Source organism: Taudactylus pleione, unplaced genomic scaffold (assembly GCF_031769625.1).
Source record: "Taudactylus pleione unplaced genomic scaffold, aTauple2 ptg000864l, whole genome shotgun sequence".
NCBI lineage: Eukaryota > Metazoa > Chordata > Amphibia > Anura > Myobatrachidae > Taudactylus > Taudactylus pleione.
In genome coordinates this window covers 2,340,902-2,359,017 of record NW_028285266.1, presented here as the reverse complement: position 1 = coordinate 2,359,017, position 18,116 = coordinate 2,340,902, and the positions used below count along the sequence as shown (strand labels likewise).

The window sequence follows — 18,116 nt, the reverse complement described above, 5'->3', positions numbered from 1 at the left end:
ATTTACCTGAATCTGGCAACCAGAAGTGGATAAATACAGAGTAATATGGTGCGGCGCTCAGTGGAGAGGTAAGTAGCCTCTATGGGTGCATGGTATATAGGGCCTGATTCAGACCCGCTCGCAAGCACTATCCACTCTCAAGCGGGTCGATGGTGGGGCATTGCGCACGTGCACAATGCGCGTGCAAAAGCCCCGGAGCAAGAGAGAGATTCTGTCGAAGTTGATCAACAGCTCGTCCCGTTTTGTAGGCGGGGTGGGGGGTGGCTGGACAAACGGAGGCATTCTTGAAGGGACGCCTGCCGTTTGTGGGCAGCCCTAGTGACATCACGAGTGATGTCAGTAGTGAGCTTTCAGCTCTATTAGAGCCGGAAGTTCACTGGGGCTTGCGGCAGATGAGACCCTACCACAAGGGTCTCGTCACGACCATCGCGACCATCACCTGGCCGCTCGCTAAAGCTGTGGGTGGTCACCCACATCTTAGCGAGCGGCCAGGAGGTCGGATTATTTAAAACTAAGCGGCCGCCCTGATTCAGAGCGAGCGCTCGCTTTTTGTGAGCGGCTCTGAATCAGGCCCATAGTGTGGGCCCCCCAGACCCAAGGGCCCGTGTGTACTAAGCCTTTGAGAAAGATAAAGTGGATGGAGATAAAGGGCCTCATTCAGAGGCAGTCGGAGGATGCAAGCGGTCGCTCAGAAACTGGGCGGCCGCTTGCATCCTGACCGTCCGCCTCTGTTGCGGTCGTTAGGCTGTGGGTTAACACCCACAGCTCTAACGACCGCTCCGGTGATGGTAGCGATGGTCAGAGACCAACGCGACCATCGGGGCTTACGACGAGACCCTAGGGTAGTGTCTCCCTTGTCGTAAGCCCCGGAGAGCTTCTGGCTCTGTCTGAGCCGGAAGCTCTCCACTGACATCACTAGTGATATCAGTGGGGCCTCCCCCAAACAGTAGGCGTTCCCATGGGAATGCCTCCGTTTGGGCTGCCACCCACCCGGCCCGCCTTCCAAATGGGGCCGGCGCTGTCGGTCGTAGCGGGTCTCACGCATGCTAACGACCGGGTCTGAATGACCCCCAAAGTACCAGCCAATCAGCTACTGCAATTTTTTTAAACAAAGCCTAAAGTGACAGTTAGTAGGAGCTGATAGACTGGTACGTTATCTCCACCTACTTTATCTCTCTCTATGGCTTAGTACATAGACCCCTTAAGGGGCATACACACTAGACAACACAATAAAAGTGAACGATGTGAACGATAACGATATCGTTCAATGATATATCGTTCATATCATCCAGTGTGTTTGCACCAAATGAACAGCGATGTGTGCTCCTGCGGGTCGTTAATGATGTTTGCTGTCGTGGAAACATGCAGGCTGATATTGTCAACGATTTTTTTCAGTGTGTGTACCCAATATCGTTTGTCCTGCACTATGGAAAGTTCAAGGGAAATCTTTCACCAATATCTTTTACAACACACATCTCCAAGTGAGTATGACTCTAAAGTAGGGGTGAGCGGATTCGGATTTCTGAAATCTGAACCCCCCCGAGCCCCCCGGATCCGAGGCCGATCCGAGTCAGGCTCACCTTTTCCCGCCTGACTCGGATCTGAAATCGAGGCAAAACGTCATCATCCCGCCTTCCGGGTCTCGCGGGTTTTGGATCCTATATAAGGTACCCGCGTCTGCGCCATTTTGTCACTCGGCTGTGGACAGTGAAGAGGGAGGGTGGGAGTTAGGGCTGGCTGGGCTGTGTAGTGTAGTGTAGTGCAGTGTAGTGTTGTGCTGTGCTGTGCTGCGCTGTGCTGTGCTGCTGTTGTCCATAGGGGCTGTGTCCACTACTTCAAAGTCCATAGGGGCTGGCTGGACTGTGTTGTGCAGTCAGTTGTCCATAGGGCCTGTGTCCACTCCAAAGTCCTGTGCAGTGTCCCAGTCCTAAAGGGGTGCTGTAGTGTTGTCCAGGGGGTGCTCTGTCCGTCAGGGGTGCTCCCCCCAAGTGCTAAAAAAAATATATATTTTTTCTGTGTTTGTGAATTGTGTGCACTGTGGCTGCACGTGCATCAACAAAGGAGCAGCGCCAAGTGTGCGCCTGTGTCCCATAAGTAAAAGGCCGGCTGGCTTGTCCGTTAAAGGGTGCTGTAACCCCCAAAGTACACTCCAAACAAAATAAAAAAATATTTTCTGTGTTTGTGAATTGTGTGTGCAGTAGCCGCACGTGCATCAACAAAGTAGTGCCAAGCGTGCGCCTGTGTCATAAGTAAAGGGCCGGCTGGCTTGACCGTTAAAGGGTGCTGTAACCCCCAAAGGGCACTCCAAACAAAATAAAAAAATATATTTTTTTGTTTGTGAATTGTGTGCGCAGTAGCCACACGTGCATCAACAAAGTAGTGCCAAGCGTGCGCCTGTGTCATAAGTAAAGGGCCGGCTGGCTTGACCGTTAAAGGGTGCTGTAACCCCCAAAGTACACTCCAAACAAAATAAAAAAATATTTTCTGTGTTTGTGAATTGTGTGCGCAGTAGCCGCACGTGCATCAACAAAGTAGTGCCAAGCGTGCGTCTGTGTCATAAGTAAAGGGCCGGCTGGCTTGACCGTTAAAGGGTGCTGTAACCCCCAAAGTACACTCCAAACAAAATAAAAAAATATTTTCTGTGTTTGTGAATTGTGTGCGCAGTAGCCGCACGTGCATCAACAAAGTAGTGCCAAGCGTTCGCCTGTGTCATAAGTAAAGGGCCGGCTGGCTTGACCGTTAAAGGGTGCTGTAACCTCCAAAGGGCACTCCAAACAAAATTAGAAAAAAAAATTCTGTGTTTGTGAATTGTGTGCACTGTGGCTGCACGTGCATCAACAAAGGAGCAGCACCAAGCGTGCGCCTGTGTCCCATAAGTAAAGGGCCGGCTGGCTCATTTCTTAAATGGTGGTGTAACCCACAAAGTGCACTAGTCTCCAACAAAAATAAAAAATTATTTTCTGTGTTTGTGTGCGCCTTAGCCGCACGTATATATCAATATAATATAAATGGAGGACCAAACTTTGTCCGATAAAAATAAAATAGGGAAAGATCAAGAACCACTTCCTCCTAGTGCTGAAGCTGCTGCCACTAGTCATGACATAGACGATAACATGCCATCAACGTCGTCTGCCAAGGCCGATGCCCAATGTCATAGTAGAGGGCACATACAATCCCAAATGACAAAGTTCAGGAAAATGACCTTGAAAAAAACATTTAAATCATCTGAAGAGAAACGTAAACTTGCCAATATGCCATTTACGACACGGAGTGGCAAGGAACGGCTAAGGTCTTTCCCTATGTTCATGACTAGTGGTTCAGCTTCACATGACGATGGAAGCCCTCCTCCCGCTAAAAAAATCAAACGAGTTAAGCTGGCAAAAGCACAGCGAAGAACAATGCGTTCTAAGAAGATATCACAAATCCCCAAGGAGAGTCCAAGTGTGGTGGCGGTTGCGATGCCTGACCTTCCCAGCACTGGACAGGAAGAGGTGGCTCTTTCCACCATTTGCATGCCCCCTGCAAGTGCTGAAAGGAGCACCCACAGTCCACTTGCTGATATGCAAATTGAAGATGTCACTGTTGAAGTACAAAAGGATGAGGATACTGGTGTAGCTGGCACTGAGGAGGAAGTTGGCGAGGAGGATTCTGATGGTGATGTGGTTTGTTTAAATCAGGCTCCGGGGGAGACAGTTGTTGTCCGTGGGATGAAAAAGCCCATCACGGTCATGCCTGGGCAGAAGACCAAACATTCCACCTCTTTGGTCTGGCAATATTTCTATCCAAATCCGGACAACAACTGTCTTGCCATATGTACCATATGTAAAGGTGAAATAAGTAGGGGTAGGGACGTTAACCACCTAGGAACATCCTCCCTTATACGGCACCTGCAGCGCGTTAATAAAAAGTTACTGTCAAGTTCAGAAACTTTGGCTAAGACCGTAAGCAGTCCAGGGACACCTAAATCCCTTTTTCCTGTTTTATCCAAGGATGAGGACGACATCTTGCCTCCGTAGAGCAAGTTTGTGCAGGGACACATTAATTGCCAGCTTGTTTTGTGGGGGCCCAAATGAACCAATCATTTCAGCCACAGTCATGTGGCAGACCCTGGCGCTGAAATGATTGGTTTGTTAAAGTGTGCATGTCCTATTTATACAACATAAGGGTGGGTGGGAGGGTCCCAAGGACAATTCCATCTTGCACCTCTTTTTTTTCTTTGCAGTATGTACTGTTTGGGGCCTAGTTTTTCAAACTGCCATCCTGTCTGCCACTGCAGTGTCACTCCTAGATCGGCCACGTGTTTGTGCCGCCCACTCGTGTCGCTTAGCATAGTCATCCAGCTACCTCGGTGCAATCTTTTGGCCATAAAAACAATATTGTGAGGTGTGAGGTGTTCAGAATAGACTGGAAATGAGTGGAAATGAAGGTTATTGAGGTTAATAATTGCATAGGAGCAGACAAACCCACAAATTCTGTGATTTAAGCTGTTTTTATGCTTTTTTTCAAAAAAATACAGATCCAAAACACAAAACCCAGAACCCAAAACACGGAATGGTGGTTCTGGCAAAACCAATCCAGATGCAAAACCAAAACACAAAACACGAAAAGTGGCCGGTGCACACCCCTACTCTAAAGATACCCTTCTTACGCCAGATCCATAAAAACATTTGATGATGCTTTTTTTATTTTATCAGGATCGGAACAAAAAAGAAAAATTCTCATTCACATCACAACACAACATTAGTTTCTACTAACATTTAAGTCATATAACAGTAGTAGAACTTTGTTTTCTAAATATCTAACTCAGCATTTATGCGCTGCTTGCCTTTGGGCCCCTTGTGGTGTATTTTATTATGTTTTCCATCATGTTCTGCCGTAGATTTATTTGAATGGCTCTACAGATCTCTGGCACATTAAGACTATAGTATCATAAAGGAGAATATCTAGTATTTTGAGCTTTGAATGTTTAATGTCAGGGCAAGTGCACATTCATATTGATTTAGGTCAGCGTGTATTGATGGCTCTTGTTTAGGAAATATACTGTGAGGAGTTTTGTGCATTTTTTCTTTTTTACCTTTTTTTGTTATGATACAATGCTTTGTTGATAATTTCTTTTGTTGTTAACTTGGTAGTAATTATACAAGATGCATGACTGTTTCTAATTAGACCTATAACGAGAGTCAAATGAAAAACGCATTAATTGGTCGATCCTATTAGCCGCTAGTCGGCTCACAGAACGAATAAGTGGGGCTATACGACGCACTTACGGTGGCTCTAAGCTCTCTGATTTTGTTTGCAGCCGCATAGGGCAACGTACAAAAATCCGCAAATGCCGAGAGTTGCGGTGCCGTTGCCGGCATTTCCACACCATTACGTCAACCCATCCCCTATGCTGATAATAGGATTGGACCCTAGTTCTTTATAAAAGAAGGTATTGTTAGGCTTGGAGTTATCATGGACTACTCCCTCTCCTTCAAACCACATATCCAGAATCTCTCGCAGTCTTGTCATTTCCATCTCAAAAATATTTCCAAGATCAGACCCTTTCTCACCCAGGATGCTACTAAAACTATCTTACACTCACTGGTCATCTTCAATTTAGACTACTGTAATCTCCTCCTATCTGGCCTCCCCAACTCCCTTCTCTCTCCTCTCCAGTCTGTCCTCAATGCTGCTGCTCGGCTCATCTTCCTCTCCAAACATTCTACACCTCCCTCCCCTCTCCTACAAGTCCTCCACTGGCTCCACTTCTCTTTCAGAACCCAATTCAAGGTTCTCACACCCACTTACAAAGCCCTCACCCATTCCTCTCCCATTTACATCTCTGACCTCATCTCCTTTCACTCTCCTGTCCGCCCTCTTCGTTCAGCAAATAAACACCGCCTCTCATGCCAACTGGTTACTTCCTCCCAAGATTTTGCCCATGCTGCTCCCCACCTTTGGAATCCTGCATGTATGAGTTAAAATCCCGACAGCGGCATCCCGGCAGCAGTGAAAATCCTGATCGTCCCAAGGTAAGTATTTCCTACCCTTTTCTACTCCCTAATCCTAACCCTACCTTGGCGGTGCCTAACCCTAACCCCCTATTCCCCGCCGCCTAAACCTAAGTCCCCCGGGGGGTGCCTAACCCTAACCCTCCCTTCCCCTAGCCTAACCCTAAACTCCCGGGGGAGTGCCTAAGCCTGAACCCTAAACCTAACACCCACCCCCCCGCGGTTGTCCGCACCCGGCTTACCTTCGATCGGTAAGACGGGTGTCGGGCTCTTGGCGAAGGTAAAATGACAGACGTTGGGATTTCACTGCCTGTCATTTAACCCCTTGCCAGGATTAGACAGTCAGGAAGCCAACGGTCGGGATTCTGTCCTTCAGCTTCCCGACTTCTTCCCCCCACTAGGGCAACTAACACTTGAGGATCTATTTACTAAGCAGTGTTAGGAGACAGAGGGCTCTATTTACTACAATCCGCATATTGAATGCAGATTGTAGTGTGATATTAACGACTGAATACGAATTGCGAATTCAGGCAATATCACAGGGATTTACTACAAATCCCTTGCAAGGACAGAGCTTGCGATAAAGCTTTGTCCCTTCGAATCCCCTCCGCACACTAGACACGGTATTTTCGGAAAAAATACCGTGACAAAGTGCCCGCGCATGCGCCGGCCGGCCGCCGCTGCTACCCACACTGGAGCTAAGCCACGCCCCTGGTGCTAAGCCGCGCCACCGTGATCGCAGGAAAACCCCCCTCACGATCCCCCCTCCCTTAATTACACTTACCTGCATGATCCGGGCCTCCGGCGATGTCCTCCATGCCTCCAATCAGGTGATCTCCCATACTTCACTGGGACCCGATTACCTGATGACTGGCCCGCAGTGCAGCATGGGAGACCAGCTGACCGGAGGGGAGTCAGCAGCGGAGCCCTGATCACCGCTCCATGGAGTTAGGTAAATGAATTTTTTTTTTTTACTTTTTTTTTTTTTTTTGCAGTGTATCAGCTTGCGGTCTGTTTAGACCACACAGCAGATCACTGGGACCGAGTCCCGGCTCTGCTCTCCCCGTTAGAGCAGAGTAGGAGTCCGGTAACCGGGGGAGACCCTGGATAACTCCACCTCCAGGTGGCGTTATTATCACAAGGCCTCCCTATGTATTTTTTTTCACAATTTATTTTTAGTAACTTTGGCCAGATCACATTTCCCATTACAATTATGGGAAATGCGATCTGATTACTAAAAATAAGTGATACTTAGGGGTTGGAGTAGAATTTTACGAATTCTACTCCAATTGCCCTGTAATAACTATAGTTGAAACTAAAATAATGTGAAAAGGGTATGAAAACACACTTTTTCACTTTATTTTAGTAAAAATAATGTTAATAAATAGAGCCCAGAGTGAAACGTGATAAGGTGCCATCCAATCAGCTCCCAACTGTCATTTTTCAAACACAGCCTGTGAGATGGCAGTTGGGAGCTGATTGACTGGCACCTTATCACTTTTCACTCTGTCTCCTAACACTGCTTAGTAAATAGACCCCTTAGTTGCTTATGCTCTGTTGCTTATGTGGGTATTATGGTTGCTAATGTAGCAATGTATATTATTCATGTCCTTGACCTGTATTGTATTGTACTGTAAGTCACTGGTCACCTATTTGTTTATGTACTTTGTAAGGCGCTGCGGAACACTTGTGGCACCATATAAATAAATTATGATGACAATAATAATAATCATTTTAAAATTGCATAGTAGCTGAATAGAGTCGAATGACAGAAAATGGTACATATAGGAATCAGTACAACATACGGTCATTATCACTACAGACTCAAATCTTTTTATATATATATATATATATATATATATATATAGTTATATACATATATATAGGAATGGTGAGTGCCGTGGATTAGTGCTTTTTGTTTATTATGATTCATTTTTATAATTAATCATTTTTGTGATCAGATTTTCTCATGCACCCCTTTTAACTAGTTATCTAACTTGTGTCAGCTGTTTTCCTAGGTGCTTTGCAACAGGTGTGCTTGGTAACTGTCTCACATTTAAAAGCAAAGTTGCTGTGAGCTTTAAACCTTGATAAACCTTGATAGCATTCCCTGAGTTTAACACTAATGTGATGGCTATATCCATGTTATGATTCTGAGCAATAGAGTAGGGACTTGCAGTAAAGTGGGGTCCCGGTACGGGGGCTGCAAGCTTAATTGCATTGATCAATTCATGAACCAAAACCCCACTGTTTATTATGTTTATCATTATTATTGTTAGTTATTATGGTGAGTGCAGAGCCCCTGTGATGTCATATATATATATATATATATATATATATATATATGTGTGTAACCCTTTGTCACTGTGTAGCTGGTATGATGTGCTGAGTAGATAGCTCACCTACTCGCTAATGCCTCTACCCTGGCAAGTTTATGGGTGCAGCCAGTTGGTGACTGTAACAGGGATGCAATCGGAGAAAACGGCTGACGAGATCCCGACAGCCGGCTTCCTGACTGCTTTATCCCGGCGTGGGTTAAATGACAGGCGTCTATATCTAGACGCCTGTCATTTTCCCGACACCGGGAGACAGGCGCCTGGTATCCCGATCGTAGTGATGCCGGGCGCCGTGAGCGGACAGCCGCAGGGGGGGGGGGGGTTAGGTTTAGGGCATCCGGGGGAAACTTAGGGTTAGGCACCCCCCCGGGAGGGTTGGGCTAGGGGCATGGAGGGTTAGGGTTAGGCACCCCTGGGGGGGACTTAGGGTTAGGCACCCCCCCCAAGGGAATTAGGTTTAAGCAGCAGGGAAGGGGGGGATTAGGGTTAGGCACTTAGAGGGGGGATTAGGGTTAGGCACCCCTAAGGACGGTTAGGGTTAGGGGGGTTAGGTTAGTTCTTACTTACCTCAGGACATTCGGGATTTCCAGTGCTGTCGGGCTTCCGCTGCCAGGATCTGTTCAGCTGTCGGGCTGCCGCTGCTGGGAATCGAACCGCCATGCGGCCGGCGGTATTTCATACTGATTCCCTGTAACATGCAGGGTTTAAAGAAAAGTGTTCCTTTGGACACAGGTGATATTACATGGTAACTGTGCAGTGCATGTACAATATATTGGACTCCAGACATCTCTATTTCAAAATATGTTCTCTTTATGATAAGAATTCTCCAGCACATTACTTGGTTGTAAAGCGATAAATGATAGAGGGAAAATATTTAAATAATAATAATTTATGTATATAGTGCTTTTTTCCAGCAGGACTCAAAGTTGCTTTACAAGCATCTAAAGCATAGTACAGAGGTTTAGTATTACAGCTAGGGGTGTGCACCGGCCACTTTTCGTGTTTTGTGTTTTGGTTTTGGATCTGGATCTTTCTTCGTGTTTTGGATCTGGATTGGTTTTGCCAAAACCACCCTTCCGTGTTTTGGGTTCTGGGTTTTGTGTTTTGGATCTGTATTTTTTTGAAAAAAAGCATAAAAACAGCTAAAATCACAGAATTTGTAGGTTTTTCTGCTCCTATGCTATTATTAACCTCAATAACCTTAATTTCCACTCATTTCCAGTCTATTCTGAATACCTCACACCTCACAATAGTGTTTTTATGTCCAAAAGGTTGCACCGAGGTAGCTGGATGACTATGCTAAGCGACACGAGTGGGCGGCACAAACACGTGACCCATCTAGGCGTGAAACTGCAGTGGCAGACAGGATGGCATTGAAAAACTAGGCCCCAAACTGTACATAATGCAAAGAAAAAAAAGAGGTGCAAGATGGAATTGTCCTTGGGCCCTCCCACCCACCCTTATGTTGTATAAACAGGACATGCACACTTTAACAAACCAATAATTTCAGCGCCAGGGTCTGCCACACAACTGTGGCTGAAATGATTGGTTCGTTTGGGCCCCCACAAAACAAGCTGGCAATTAATCTGTCCCTGCACAAACTGGCTCTACGGAGGCAAGAAGTCGTCCTCATCCTCCTCATCCACAGATTCCTCACCCTCTTCAGTGTTATGTACATCCTCATCCTCACAGAGTATTAATTCGTCCCTGCTGGAACCACAGGTCCCTCTGTACGTTCTGGAGGCTGGTCTCCCTGGAAGAGTTGATCATTCATTTTATGAACATCATCTTCTCCACATTTTGTGGAAGCAACCTCCTACGCCTTTCGCTAACAAGGTTCCCGGCTGCACTAAACACTCTTTCGGAGTACACACTGGAGGGGGGGCAACTCAGGTAAAATAGAGCCAGTTTGTACAGGGACCTCCAAATTGCTTCTTTTTCCTGCCAGTACAGGTACGGACTGTCTGACATGCCTACTTGGATGCTGTCACCGATGTAATCCTTTAACAGACAGACGCACGCTTGTCGCTGCTGCTTTGAGGATGCAAGTGCGGCTACAGCCCACACAATTCACAAAGACAGAAAAAAAAAAAGAATATTTTTATTGTTTGTGGAGCACACTTTGAGGGTTACACCACCCTCTAACAGACAGACGCACGCTTGTCGCTGCTGCTTTGAGGATGCAAGTGCGGCTACAGCCCACACAATTCACAAAGACAGAAAAAAGAAGAAGAATATTTTTATTCTTTGTGTAGCACACTTTGAGGGTGTCACCACCCTTTAACAGACAGACGCACGCTTGTCGCTGCTGCTTTAAGGATGCAGGTGCGGCTACAGCCCACACATTTCACAAAGACCGAAAAAAAAAGAACAATATTTTAATTGTTTGTGTAGCACACTTTGAGGGTGTCACCACCCTTTAACAGACAGACGCACGCTTGTCGCTGCTGCTTTAAGGATGCAGGTGCGGCTACAGCCCACACAATTCACAAAGACAGAAAAAAGAAGAATATTTTTATTGTTTGTGTAGCACACTTTGAGGGTGTCACCACCCTTTAACAGACAGACGCACGCTTGTCGCTGCTGCTTTGAGGATGCAAGTGCGGCTACATCGCACACAAGTCACAAACACATAAAAAAAATAGTTTTTTATTTTTTGGAGCACTTCGTGAGTTACACCACCCTTTAACAGACAGACGCACGCTTGTCGCTGCTGCTTTAAGGATGCAGGTGCGGCTACAGCCCACACAATTCACAAAGACAGAAAAAAGAAGAAGAATATTTTTATTGTTTGTGTAGCACACTTTGAGGGTGTCACCACCCTTTAACAGACAGACGCACGCTTGTCGCTGCTGCTTTGAGGATGCAAGTGTGGCTACATCGCACACAAGTCACAAACACATTAAAAAAAATTTTTTGATTTTTTGGAGCACTTTGAGAGTTACAACACCCTTTAACAGACAGACGCACGCTTGTCGCTGCTGCTTTGAGGATGCAAGTGCGGCTACAGCCCACACAATTCACAAAGACAGAAAAAAAAATAACAATATTTTAATTGTTTGTGTAGCACACTTTGAGGGTGTCACCACCCTTTAACAGACAGACGCACGCTTGTCGCTGCTGCTTTAAGGATGCAGGTGCGGCTACAGCCCACACATTTCACAAAGACAGAAAAAAAAAGAACAATATTTTAATTGTTTGTGTAGCACACTTTGAGGGTGTCACCACCCTTTAACAGACAGACGCACGCTTGTCGCTGCTGCTTTGAGGATGCAGGTGGAATCTAGACGGGATTTGGAACCGAGGACACACTACCTCCATCAATTGTCTAAATCCCACTGCACTAATGTCGGATACCGGACGCACGTCTAACACCAACATAGCAGTCAAGGCCTCAGTTATACGTTTTGCTTCAGGATGACTGCTGTCGTACTTCATCCTCATCGCTAGGGACTGTTGGAGGGTCAATTGTTTAGTAAAAGTAGTGATGTTCCTACTTCCTCTCTGGGATGATGAACAACTCCCAGCAGCAGCAACAGCACTAGTAGGAAGTGGTTCTTGATCTTTCCCTATTTTATTTTTATCAGAGAAAGTTTGGTCCTCCATTTATGTTATATTGATATATATACGTGCGGCTAAAGCGCACACAAACACAGAAAATATTTTTTTATTTTTGCTGGAGAGTAGTGCACTTTGTGGGTTACACCACCCTTTAAGAAATGAGCCAGCCGGCTCTTTACTTATGGGACACAGGCGCACGCTTGGCGCTGCTCCTTTGTTGATGCACGTGCAGCCACAGTGCACACAAGTCACAAACACAGAAAATATATATTTTTTTGGTTTGGAGTGTACTTTGGGGGTTACAGAACCCTTTAACGGTCAAGCCAGCCGGCCCTTTACTTATGACACAGGCGCACGCTTGGCACTACTTTGTTGATGCACGTGCGGCTACTGCGCACACAATTCACAAACACAGAAAATAATTTTTTTTTTGGTTTGGACTGGAGTGTACTTTCGGGGGTTACAGCACCCTTTAACGGTCAAGCCAGCCGGCCCTTTACTTATGACACAGGCGCACGCTTGGCACTACTTTGTTGATGCACGTGCGGCTACTGCGCACACAATTCACAAACACAGAAAATAAATTTTTTTTTGGTTTGGACTGGAGTGTACTTTGGGGGTTACAGCACCCTTTAACGGTCAAGCCAGCCGGCCCTTTACTTATGACACAGGCGCACGCTTGGCACTACTTTGTTGATGCACGTGCGGCTACTGCGCACACAATTCACAAACACAGAAAATAAATTTTTTTTTGGTTTGGACTGGAGTGTACTTTGGGGGTTACAGCACCCTTTAACGGTCAAGCCAGCCGGCCCTTTACTTATGACACAGGCGCACGCTTGGCACTACTTTGTTGATGCACGTGCGGCTACTGCGCACACAATTCACAAACACAGAAAATAATTTTTTTTTTGGTTTGGACTGGAGTGTACTTTCGGGGGTTACAGCACCCTTTAACGGTCAAGCCAGCCGGCCCTTTACTTATGACACAGGCGCACGCTTGGCACTACTTTGTTGATGCACGTGCGGCTACTGCGCACACAATTCACAAACACAGAAAATAAATTTTTTTTTGGTTTGGACTGGAGTGTACTTTGGGGGTTACAGCACCCTTTAACGGTCAAGCCAGCCGGCCCTTTACTTATGACACAGGCGCACGCTTGGCACTACTTTGTTGATGCACGTGCGGCTACTGCGCACACAATTCACAAACACAGAAAATAATTTTTTTTTTGGTTTGGACTGGAGTGTACTTTCGGGGGTTACAGCACCCTTAACGGTCAAGCCAGCCGGCCCTTTACTTATGACACAGGCGCACGCTTGGCACTACTTTGTTGATGCACGTGCGGCTACTGCGCACACAATTCACAAACACAGAAAATAATTTTTTTTTTGGTTTGGACTGGAGTGTACTTTCGGGGGTTACAGCACCCTTAACGGTCAAGCCAGCCGGCCCTTTACTTATGACACAGGCGCACGCTTGGCACTACTTTGTTGATGCACGTGCGGCTACTGCGCACACAATTCACAAACACAGAAAATAATTTTTTTTTGGTTTGGACTGGAGTGTACTTTCGGGGGTTACAGCACCCTTTAACGGTCAAGCCAGCCGGCCCTTTACTTATGACACAGGCGCACGCTTGGCACTACTTTGTTGATGCACTTGCGGCTACTGCGCACACAATTCACAAACACAGAAAATATATTATTTTTTTAGCACTTGGGGGGAGCACCCCTGATGGATAGAGCACCCCCTGGACAACACTACAGCACTCCTTTAGGACTGGGACACTGCACAGGACTTTGGAGTGGACACAGCCCCTATGGAGAACTGACTGCACAACACAGTCCAGCCAGCCCCTATGGACTTTGAAGTAGTGGACACAGCCCCTATTAACAACAGCAGCACAGCACAACACAGCCAGCCCCTATGGACTTTGAAGTAGTGGACAACAGCAGCACTACACTACACTACACTACACAGCCCTAACTCCCACCCTCCCTCTTCACTGTCCACAGCCGAGTGAGAAAATGGCGCCGACGCGGGTACCTTATATAGGATCCAAAACCCGCGAGACTCGGAAGGCGGGATGATGACGTTTTGCCTCGATTTCAGATCCGAGTCAGGCGGGAAAAGTCGAGCCTGACTCGGATCGGACTCGGATCGGGGGGGCTCGGGGGGGTTCGGATTTCAGAAATCCGAACCCGCTCACCCCTAATTACAGCCAGAAGAAAACAATCCGAAAAACAATGAACATAGTGAACGGGTACAATGAATTTAGGGCCTGATTCAGAGCCGGACGCTATTTGCGCTTGCTCGTTCAGAAAAAGGGGCGGCTATTTAAATTGAGCGCTCACTCTTTGCGGTCTGTTGACGCCTCTATGTCTGAGCGAGCAAACGAAACATGCGCTTGCTATTTTGTAAAGACTCCCCCTGGCTGTTCGCATCATACGTCATCTCCGCTATTTATTAGATTAATAGAGTACATCGAAAGGCATCTGAACTGCTCACAGTGCTTGTGGTAGGATTTTCCTACCACAATCATGCGAGCAGTTCAGGCTAAGAAACAACCAAGTGACGTGGTCGATGACGCTGCTTTGTTAATTATGCACACCCTTAAAACACCCGTTTTGACCGTTTGGCACGCCTGCGTTCGGATCTCCGCTCCCCGATTTCAAGCACCTTACCCTGTTACCACCCACAAACGCCTCATCCTGTCACTCAAATTAGCAGGCACTCACTATTTTGCGAACACACGATTTCCGACCGCACTGACTGGTTGGCGCATGCGCATTACGACCCATACACATGCGCAGATGTGCGAACATCGCTCGAAACGATCGAGCGGCCGCTTACGAGCGGCTCTGAATCAGGCCCTTAATGAAGATTTAATTCCAAAGGTTACATAACCCACTCATGAAAGGTACCAGACGAGGCAGCCATTTTGGGAACTACATAAGTTACCCTGAGTAGAATAAGCAACACCTAGAAGAGATGACACAAAATGTGGAAGTTGCAGTGTACTAAAGGTAGAAGCAGAGCCCTTACATAATCATCAGTTCCAAGTATTTTTCATCCCAGCATGGCCAACATTTGTGATCAGTGTAATCTATATCACCGCATACTGGTATGTGCTGTTCTACAGCAACAGATGATTGTACAGGAATCGAACAATACAAACAGCAAAGAAAAATATGCATGTACAAGTATGTAATATAAGTATTGTTATGTTACTCACCAATAGGGCCGGGTTTGGAGGTCTGTCTGTATCCTCAATGAGTCCCGGGTAGGATCTCTGGGGGAATGATTTGTTTGAGCTCTTGTTCATAAGATGTGTAGTGTATGGGGATCTGACGCCCACCACCAGTCTTGCAGGACTGCTTCACTTCATCCGCCATTTTGCCCTTTAACACACATTTTATATCGTTGAAACGCCTCACGTTGTAAATGTCCGGTTTGCAGCTACTGGCAGCATTAACAGCATCTGTGATGCCAAGCCATAGTGTGCGCGTTCTCCCAGGAGACGTGTGAACACTGGTACCATAGCATGTACCAGTGCTGATTTTTCTTCATAGATGAAGCGAATATTTCGGCAACAGCACATCTTCCCAGGCAAAGGACCAGCAGACTCAGCCTCCTCCACCTCCTCCTCTTCAGCATCCCCCTCTACTTCATTTTCCTCCTCCACCTCTGTGTCATCATCTCCTCCTGCGCTTCCTGGTCAGACAAAGTTGCCTCCTCCTGATTCTGCCTGACAATTACCTCGTGATCCTCCTCCAGCCTTTGCTGAGCTCCCCCAGCTCTCCTGCCTGCCATACTGCATCAAATTTGGCCAAAAACCTCCTGTCTCCTGTCATGCATCCAGCTCCTTACTCCCTATCAAAGCACAAAATGGTGCCTCAGGGGCTTATATAGTGTGTGATGCTTAAGTCATGGGTTTTTGCCCTGCCAATGGGTGAATCTGTTTGTGTCAGTATGCATGGAGAAATGCAAATTGCATTCTGGTTGGTCTAAAATTTGCGCCTTTTTCTGTGAGTTTCATCGTGACACGTCGCATGCAAACTGCGTAGATAGCTGAATTATCGCTACCTATTACATACGCGAGTTTAGAGTCATGCTCGCAACTTTTAAAGGCGCGAAGAGGTGCGATTCCATATGTGCGAAAATACTCACACCCTATTACATTTGGCCCCATATATCTTTATATATCACAGGTCTGCATATCTTTATTTATCACAACTCTGCATATCTTTATTAATTACAGCTCTACGGGGCTTATTTATTAATTATGAAGTTCTAGACCCAATAATTACTGAATAATTATATTTTTTATTTCCGCTATTCGCCAGTATGTATTTAAATATATATGCAGGAACTGGGGCTTCAAAAGGAATCCGTCCCTGTGATGTGTAAGACGCTGAAGTGATTGCATTATCGATCACTTCACTCCTCTATCGGGATGCCGCAGCGCTACTGTGCATACTGTATGTGGAAGCCATTACCGGGAGAGGGTTCCTATGGAACCCTCTCCTGATCATTTTTGCATTATGTAGTCAGGTCCAAGCTTGGTAAATCTGACAGTCTTGCAGCCCCTGTAGAAACCTATGGAGGCTGCTTCTGCTATCAGAAATGGAGGGACCACAGCAGATCAGTCACTCCATTTTACATCTAGGTGATACTTAATATTTGTTTTTTGAATATCCTGCAAATATTATTTAATAACTAGACATCTGGGGACCTAATTCTGAGTTGCAGGCAAACCACACATAATGCCAATGTTCACGTAGATGAGCATTTTCTTTGCAATTGTCCATGCTCAAACATTTCTGAAAACCACTACAGCGCATGCATTACACAGAGTGTACACACAGAGGCGCTGTTATGATCAGTACAGAGAGTATCAGCAATGGGATGAAAAAGTCATGGGCTCTACTTGGCGGTCACTGAGAGGCAGGTAGAAATACATGAAAAATTGTCCGTCTCATAGGCGTGTAATGGGAGTGTCACGGGAAGTTAGTGAAAGCTGCTACGTTCACAGACGCACAACCACAGCCATAGGAGGCCATGTTCAAATTGCTGGTACAAGTGGCAGTGGTGCGAGTGATGGAGCACTGATGGTGGTGTCTAAGGAAACACCGGTGTCAGAGCATGCAGCAATGCTGAAAGTGGGCATCTCAGTCCTTGCAAATTGAGACGTGGGGTACTACACCAGGAAGTACGCTGATACTAGCATTTTCATATAATGTCAGTCGCGACCGCAACAGACGCCACAGTGGACGCAGCAGGGTTCATATCTGATTCAGGTCCTAAGTCTCTTTATCTGCATCTCAGTATTTATCAGTGCTATGAATCTCTTTATCACTGCTCTCACTTAGCCTCCTCACTTAGGGCCTCACCCGTCTTTTGCTCTATTATGTTGTTCCCAAATTCCTACTTAGTTCAGTCATGTTGGCTCTGCAGTGACACTTCCCTTATTGGCTGCCGAGGGTTTCTGTATGTGGGGACTCTCCCCCTGCTTTATTCATAATGTGATTCTCTTCTCACTCCTTTTCACTTTTTCATGGACGATTCTTCCTTCTTTATATATGGGTTCTTTGCCCCTGCTCTGTGTGGTATTTTCCCCCCACAATACAATTGGAGGTGACCCAACTCCCACTGTCTTCAACAATTTAATGCAACAGGGTACCCCCGCCACTTCTCCCTGTGGCACCGCCGAGATGTTCCCCTCTCACTGACAGGAAGCATCACTAGCAATCGACATCTAAAGCTGGTGTCACAGTGTGCCGGACACCGGTCATCACTTACTGGGTCCAGCAGCACTGGCTCACTGTCGGCCAGTGGGCGGGGAGATCCTGGTGCCCGCTGCCAATTACGTCCTCCCTGGGATGCCTGTCTCGTGCTTCGGTGAGTGGCTAGCAGGGAGATCCCAGCGCCTGCTGCCACGGGCTTCCCCTGTCAAGATGTGCAGACTGCCACGGCTCTCCTAGGGGCAAGCGTGCCGTACTGCAGGTAGATTAAAGAGCCAGTAGGGTTAGGAAGTCACTGATTGGGTCTGGCTTGAACCCTGACCTATATAAGGAAGTTCCTGGGAGTACCTCAGTGCCAGAGTATAGGCTCCATTACTATACTCCAGCGTTCCTGTGTATATCATGACTATTGGTTCTGACCTTCGCTTGTTCGTGACTCTGATTCTGCCTGACCCCTGGTTCCATGTTTGATATCTAG

At 46.7% G+C, this 18,116-nt stretch overlaps 1 pseudogene; it reads right to left on the bottom strand.

Moving 5' to 3' along the window:
* Positions 1 to 17,338, bottom strand: part of LOC148474238 (uncharacterized) — a 100,324-nt pseudogene extending 82,986 nt beyond the window's left edge.
* Between the last annotated feature and the right edge of the window lie 778 nt (positions 17,339 to 18,116).